We start from the raw sequence: 8,346 nt of genomic DNA, 5'->3' as shown, positions 1-8,346 counted from the left end.
TACCAAACCCACTTTCTAATGTTTTGTTTTGGCACTTTCTTTTAACACTGTTTTGAGTTTACTTTTGTCCTGAATTTGACTTTTTGAGTGCTTTAACTCCGTTCTTTTTGCAGGTAGACCATCTGATGGACTCTGGCGAGGAGACCAGGGTTATTGCCGGCATTGTGAAGAATTTTTTGAAATTTCCTTATTTTTTACAAAATTGACATGACCTTGGCTTTAAAAACATGGTTTTTAAATCCAAGGTATAAATGAGTTGTACCTGATGAAAATATCAATGAAACATATTTACATACCTCCTTCCGGCTTGCTGGGGACCCATGGACCTCTGACTCATGATCTTGCAATGACATTTGACTGAAACCCTAGACCTAAGACTTTGGACTTCAAGACAAAACAAAACAAGCGTGACACAAGTTCATTAACTGATATGACCTGATCCAGCAAAGCCGAGAAGGGAACAAGGACCAGCTCCTCCATCAGTTTTATGGCATGCCTAATGGAATGCAAAACTGACATCGATGAGACACCTACTTATGCATATGCAAAGAGTTTTTTGATCACTGATGGAGGGCATCATGACCGACACTAACAGAATGTAGGGGAATTCGAAGTGGGGAGTAATAAATGAGGGGGATTCCTTCCTATAAGTCCTCTCCTGTGTCCACTTCGAGTTATTGCTACCATTTTTCCACTGTATCCTTGACTTTGACCACAAAAATCATCAATAATCTGCATTAAACACATATTAGACCACATGGCATCATAACTAACTCAACTCACTCTATAAGCATAAATATAATCAAAAAATCATACAATAAGCTAAGAGAATGGTTGACTTGAGTAGGTTGGGAGGTAAAATGAGCCCATATAATTACCCATTTATGAGGCTCATCAGGGTTGTAGCATCGCCTTGCATTAACCAACCTCGTTGACCTCTCATGTGTTTTTTGGCACAAGAACTGCAAGAAAAACACTTTGCTTATGCATATATCATAATTTGAAAACACATTTCTTATGCATATATCATAATTTGAAATTTAGTCATTTTTAGTTAGTAAAGTGCAAGGGCAAAAATTTGCCAAACACATGAAAATAAAGAAACGATTTACTTCAGTTATTAAGTGGTTACCAATTGGTAAAATAATTGCTCTTTCTTGGGGAATTTATGTCATTAACGCCGATCTGGGGGTATCAACATGTCTGTCATGACAGTTGGACAATTCCAATGTGCTCTAAGAAGTCCACCAACCTCCCAGAGATTTGAAAAAAGTCAAATAAATGCATCAATTTACCTTTCCACCATGAAAGAAGCGAAAGTTATCCAGAAACTACCGACCAATCCAGAAAACCAGTTATGCTTATATTAATGTCATCTCAAAAGACGACATATATGTAATCGAGAAACCGCTTCCAGGGATCAAAAAACACCTATATAGACTTCTATCATAGAAAAATAGTAGGTGGATGCCTCGCACCATCCCATGGTCGATTGTGGCCCAAGTCAATCAATCAATGATGCCCATAGATCATAATTACATCCCATAACATAGAAACAAAAAAATGTCTAGAAAAAGATTTTATCTGCGTCCATGCCTCCTGGCGATCAATAAGAGTCTTGAAAGTATCATCATGCCTCAAAGCGTGAACACAACGAGATCATTAATAAGAAGATCATTAATAGGCTCCCCAAAAATGACAATCCCCCAACCACTATAAGCACCTAACTATTTGGGATTAGACTCCATCACCAAAACAAACCACTGCATCAATTGATCTGAAAATGAGATCTAAGACAATTAATAAGGTATTACAGACTCATGTGCATGGATGTGCCTATGTTATTTTATGCAATGGATCGATCAAATTGCGAAATACATAGACTTTGAAGCAGTAAAAGACTATGATTGACAAAGACATAAAAACACAACAAATTTAATAAGGAGTTCACCCAATGCTCTTGGGCTACATCTCCTGGTCCAGCCTTCAGTGGTGGCATCTCTATTAAGTCTTCAAACATATTTTTTACAATAGTGAGCTCAGTTTGAGCCACACACACAACATATGCAATTACAAGAGCTTCACTTGAACCCCTCAAGCTTCCTCTAAGTACACAGACTCCCTCAAGCTCTCAGTCTTTGTTCTAACTTTGCCTCAGCACTTGCTTGCAACACTACCCTCAATATTGTCTGCCTTGTTCGCTCTCTGTCTGTGGCCTTAAAGACATTCTGGGCTGCCTGTTCATTTCAACTCCTCGTCCTTCAGTCTCCCGGGCCTTTGTCCGCTCGAATCCCTCTTCCAACGTTTCCCAAGTATGGCATAACACCTGAAGGGGAGGTGGCCCCTGTTTCCGCAATGTAAGAGTGCCTGGGGTCCTTGAAATCCTTCAGATTCCCAAACACGGCCGTTTTTTATCAACATAGAGAAATATGCACAAAACAGGGAAAATCTGCCAAAAACATGATATATCAGACTTCAAAAGTCCTTAAATCCACCCTATTCTCCCATCGGGTTTGCCTATTGGTCGTTGTCACTTATCGCAATGGCTATGTCCCTCGGTTTCGTAAATATATTAAAATCGCAAAAATGCATTGGAAATGGCTCTTCCCCGGACTTGAAATTATATGTAATAGCCTTAAGGTACCCTTTCGGGTCCGACTTATTGCATCGGTGCTTTTCCCTTCGCATTTCGTTTAACAAACGAAACTGTGAAAATACATTAAAATTAGTGTTTGGCAGACTTCAAAATCCCTGCAATCTGGCTTATAATCTTATCGAGTCTATCCATCGGGTCGCATATATGCATATACGCATACCCCTGCTACTTTAGATTTGCTGATTGCGATCTAGTGATGCAACATGAGCCATCGATATGCGCGCTTGATCGACGGTCCCTGCTGACCCCGCCATTCATTATCGCATCGCTCTTGAGTTCCCTGCCGATCGCAGTCGCAACCTCTATGTGGGCTCTGCCGATAAGCGCCGATAGCCACTGCCGATAGTGATCCGCTGATCGGATCTGGACTGTTGATTGGCCAGATCTGATGGCTACTATGTGTTCCACTATTCCTCCTCCCATAGCTCCTTTTTCTCCATTTTCACGGGTTTTGGGCCTCCTAAAATGTTTCTCTTCCTGCTAAGGGTGTCCCTCTTGCGATAATTTTGATATTTTAAAGGATTTTTGGCCTTGGGTATGATTTTTAAAAGGGATTATGAAGACTTGGAGAGTTCTTGGATCCATTTTGGATCAAGCATTCCCACTGAAAAAGGCTTTTGGACCACCAAAAGTTGGTTTTCAAGCATCAATCAAGTGAGGATACAACTACCTCACTTGTCTAATCTCTATCCATTTTGCACTGCTAGGTTTTGAACTTTTGAGTCTAATTCTTAGGTACTCAACATCCCCTCTACGTGTAGTCCTCACCTTCCTGTCCAAGACTATATCTTCCTGCAGCTCGTTGAGGTATTCAGGCAACAGATCATCAATGGAAGGAAATTGACTTTGCTCTTCAGAATCTTCAATTAATGAAGGTTCAAAGAGTCTTAAATTTTCTGCATTTACTACTGAAAAGATGTGCATGTATGTTGGTAGATCAAGGCGGAAAGCATTCTCACCAATTTTCTCAAGTACCTTAAAAGGCCCGTGCCTTATTGGCTTTAGCTTCTTTCTTTCACCTTGAATTCTATCCTTGCTGATATACAGCCAGACTTGATCGCCAACTTGGAAGTTGTGCTCCACCCTGTGTTTATCATGCTTTGCCTTGTACTTGGCTTGGCTCTTTTCCAGCTGTTCCTGCACTGCCTAGTGAATCTCTTGGATTTGTTCAATGAATCTGGTTGCTTTATCCACATCACTATGTCCAGCAACTGCTATGTCTTTTCAAAGACAAAATCCAAGGGAGACCTTGGTATGAAACCAAAACAGGTCTCAAAAGGAGATCTTTGTGTAGAAGAATGTTTAGCACGGTTGTAAGCATGTTGCACATAACATAAATGTTCATCCCAAAGCTTGGGATGCTTGCTGCAATAACCCATGAGCAACTGGATCATTGTCCTGTTGACTACCTCTGTTTGGCCATCTGTTTGTGGATGAAAGGTTGTGCTCTTCTTCAGTCTGATGTCCATCAATTCCCACAGTCTTGACCAAAACTTCCCAACAAATTAGGAATTTTGATCAAATACTGTGGGAGTGGTGTCAGTCGGATAAATCATTCTTGCGAACAAGAACGATCTCCCTAGTATCAACAGATATCTAGAGTCAAGCAAGACAAGCAAATCTACCTTTATCTAAATATATTGCGATTTATAAATAAAAATCAACAGGTGTTTTAGACCCTACCTTAAGCCCAACGCTAGTTTGTGGCAGCCACGCTCCAATCATACAAAAGAGTTTCCTTTCAAGAACCTGCAATCGCAAAAAAGCACACATCAAATAACACTTGCATAGCTAATATAATAAATCATATTCATCATGGTGATCAAGGAATCCATGAAACACAACTTATTGAGAAAAATAAACTTGATTGTATTAACTTTGAAAATAGAAGAACTTTACAACCTTTGGTGCCTTGATGTTGTAAAAGCTCCTCCCAGGGTCCAAGCATGAATCTCCTCTACTTTGACAAGCCTCACACTCTTCCCAATGAGACCAAAAAAGGTATGTAATCTCTCCTCTCAAGCTCAATTAGGAAGACTAAATTCCAACAACATTTACCCTAAAAAATATTCAGCTTTCAACCTCCTCAATAACCAGCCCAATGACTCATTTTATAGTGCAGAGGAAGGAAGTTACAGGTCCACCTATGAAGGGATAGATTCCTCCTTCAAAGGGATAAGCTCCTCACATCAAGGGGTTAGCTCCTTAAGATATGGGATGCATGAACCTTAAAATAGCGAACTTGCCACCTCAAGATTCCCTCTAGAAGCTTCCAGAAATAACCCAAATTGAGTTTTTAAGAATGTACTTGCACCTTTTTGACTTTTACAGGGGTCCGCACCCATTACACAGAAACAGAGTAGTCAGGTATGCAGGGGACATGACCAGTGGGTGCGGGACTGCAGGTAATGCTAAGAGAAAGTGCGGAACTAGTGTTTTAGAGATTTTTAAGGGCTTTCTCTTATTTTTCAAGGCTTGACATGAAGAGCTAAGGTTTAAGACTTGCAAAGGAGGAAAGTATGAGTGGTGATAGACTCATACCGATTACAGAATGTCATGGTGACAATATTTTGTGCAACAGATTGCCCCCTAAAGTGCGAAGTCTGTAGTAGATGAGGATAACATTTGTCATCTAAGAAGATTGAAGTACTTTATCATTTCAAGGATCATCCTGTGGACAGCCTGGTCGGAACCTGTAAAAACATTCAATACAAAATATATATATGAACATATCATCGCTGAGGTAGGCATTCCTATACTCAGATCAAAACTGACTAGAAAGCTAACTAAACTGCTATGATACAGGAATGATTTTGTAATACATCACAAGTATAGACATATGTAGACATAGTATGGGCGCAACCATCTGTTTATGAATAGTCCATTGTATAATGAATAACAAAATTCCTCGCAGCCTGGATGGTGGAAACTAGATCCAGGGTCTTGATTTCTGCTTCCCGAACTAGTACGATTCTATACATGTGAATGAATGTGTCGAAGTCGAACATGGTAGAAACCACTTGATTACTAGTCAATGATGTAAAATGTTAACAAGTGTGAGAGAAACCACCAGTAATGTCAATGGCTCTTCAAAGTATTCAGTAAAATCCATGAAATGTGAATAGATGAGTTGATGTTGAACATGTCATATAATCCTTTGATCGAAGGTCAATGATGCAACCTATCGTCGAAGGCGAGAAACTTGCCATTGAGGCATGAAGATTCCAAGGTACTGACGATTTCTAGATCATCTTTCTAGATAATGAGCTGAAGTCGATCGAAAGCGATTCATCGTAGGCAAGCCCACAACACAAAATCATAGATAAATTTTGGAGAAATATATTTGGCAAGGACTAACACAAGGATGGTCAAGATGGATGACAGATATTTTGCAGATGAATGGTTTATTTGAATTGACCTCTTGAACACATAATGACACTGCATATGGTTTGGTGACAATTGAACCAAAGCTAATACCCAGAAACCGGCTGAAGACTTTCAATATGGTTTGATTAACTGTTAGGCAAAGGATTCCCCAACCCAGGTCAACAAAAAGTGTCGTGTTCAAGAGTGGTTAAATTCTTTTCTAAAACACAAAGTATAACAAACAGGTTCATTTTTCTCTCTTTTCCCCCACCATTTATGGCAAGTACCTCTTTATTTTTGACAAGCTTGAGGAGGATAACATTTTCTTGGTTATAAGCTCATCCTTTGGATGAGTCCAACTTAGTTTAAAATTCGAACCCTAAGAAGGAGTGGTTTGTTCCTGTTTAAAATTGAACAGGTCCTTTACTGTTAAATTTTAACGAGTCCAGTATAGGAGTAACTCGAGTCAGAAGAAAAACTTAAAAAAACTCCATGGATGTCCTTTTTCGTAAATTTGTGTCTCCAAAGCCCGAAAAAAGTATAAAATAATACTTGAGAGAACTACTTGACCATTACGATCAAGGAGTACTTTTCATAATTAGTGTCTCTGATCCGAAAAGTAGAAAAGCGATCAACGACGCGTCGTTTTATAACCAATATCAAACTTGAAACAACAAAAGCCCGACAATATTTTCATGTTTATACGGTCAGAAAAGAGCTGTAAGTGGACAGTCCTTTTAATTCCGTTTTAACGAGCTTAAAAAGAAAAACTCGGCAATCTTTCCATCTTTTACGAGTCATAAAAGAGCTTAAAGAGGACTCCAATGTTTTCTGTTGAAAATGATCAATTTTGCTCGAAAAATCTAATATTCTGCACAAAAACTCAAACATTACTCATACTTGTTTAAAATAAATAAAAATGCATCAAAAAAGTTACCTTTTTAAAGTGAAAAATAAACAAATTGAAAATTCATTTATTCAAAAAGGCTTATAAAAAGGGCTTTTGTAAATTCATTTTTACCGTTTGACTTCAGAGTGAGAAAAGAGAGCTTTTGGGTAAGAAAATTCCTGTGAAGATTGCGGAAAATCCGTCCATTGGAATCGAAAACCGTCAGCTCCAAGTAATCCACATCACCTTTATCTTGCATTTCAATCGTTTCCATTTCATTTTTAGGCTTCCATTTTGATTTTTTTAGGGAAAAATTAGTTTAAAACACCAGTCACAGGGGTCTGCAGGAACAACATGCGAAACCTGTGGACCCTGACTTTTTCCTAGAAAGGAAAGAGCCAGAATCCCGCACCTGTTGCTTAGGAAGAGTGCGGACCTACGCACTGTCCCTAACTAATAGGTGTGGACCCCGCGAAATAGGTTCTAAAACTTCAAATTTTTTCATTTCCGCCCAAAAATTTTTGAACTAAAAAGTTCTAATCCATTGTTTTTGCAATGTAGGATATACAAAATGCTCATTTGGCGAGAACGGGAGCACGAAGATGTGGACCTAGCCGCATTAATTCACCCCCGTTCAATACAGGCATTAAAAGCATGCGGGCTATATAAATTCTAGGCCATACCTGGAATGAGGGCCGAAGTAGACTTTTTGCAATGGCTGGTGGACAAGTGGAATATACAGGACCAGTGTTTCATTATTGGTGGCCACCGGCTTGAAATCAAGCTAGAGGAAATTTATTTCTTGACTGGTTTGCCCAAGAGAGGTGAATGATTATCTCTATTCGGGACTAGGCCAGGTGGCCAGTCTGTCGATAGTCTCTGACTAGAGTTTTGTAATGACAAAACAAAGGACAAAGGGATTGATATCAAAACTATCTCCCGTCCTGAACTTAAAGTGATTGCATTTACTGTCACTAGACTCTGCGAAAGCATAGCACTACATGTAGCTACCGGATGCCAAATGCGAATGGTAGTAGACTGTTATCGAGGCACCATATTCAACTGGTGCGACGCTGTGTTGGCGAATGTAAAAGGCCAACTAACTGGAGCAAAGAATGGACAACTAAAAAACTTTGGATATGGTTTCCTAGTTGTGAACTTTGGTCTAGAGAGGGACCTGATGTTGGTCCCACAACATCTTTCCATTGGAGTTGTACTTCCCTGAGAACCTAAGCTAGTGTGTTGGGTTATAGTTATGGCCCGTCATCCTGAGGAGGGTTCAAAGGTTGTTCGATTTCCACCATAGTATTTTTGTTGGTTGGAGAACCAACTTTTCGTGATTCAGGATTTTCCTTATGCTGTGATGGATTATTGTGGTGACCCAGACATGACTCTTCCACCAGGAGAGCAATGGGATGATTCAGGTAAAATCATT

Source organism: Pinus tabuliformis, chromosome 4_2, assembly GCF_031772625.1.
Source record: "Pinus tabuliformis cultivar Carrire ecotype Pingquan chromosome 4_2, CPIR1, whole genome shotgun sequence".
Classification (NCBI taxonomy): domain Eukaryota; kingdom Viridiplantae; phylum Streptophyta; class Pinopsida; order Pinales; family Pinaceae; genus Pinus; species Pinus tabuliformis.
The sequence above is the reverse complement of the archived record's forward strand: the minus strand, read 5'-3'. Positions refer to the sequence as shown.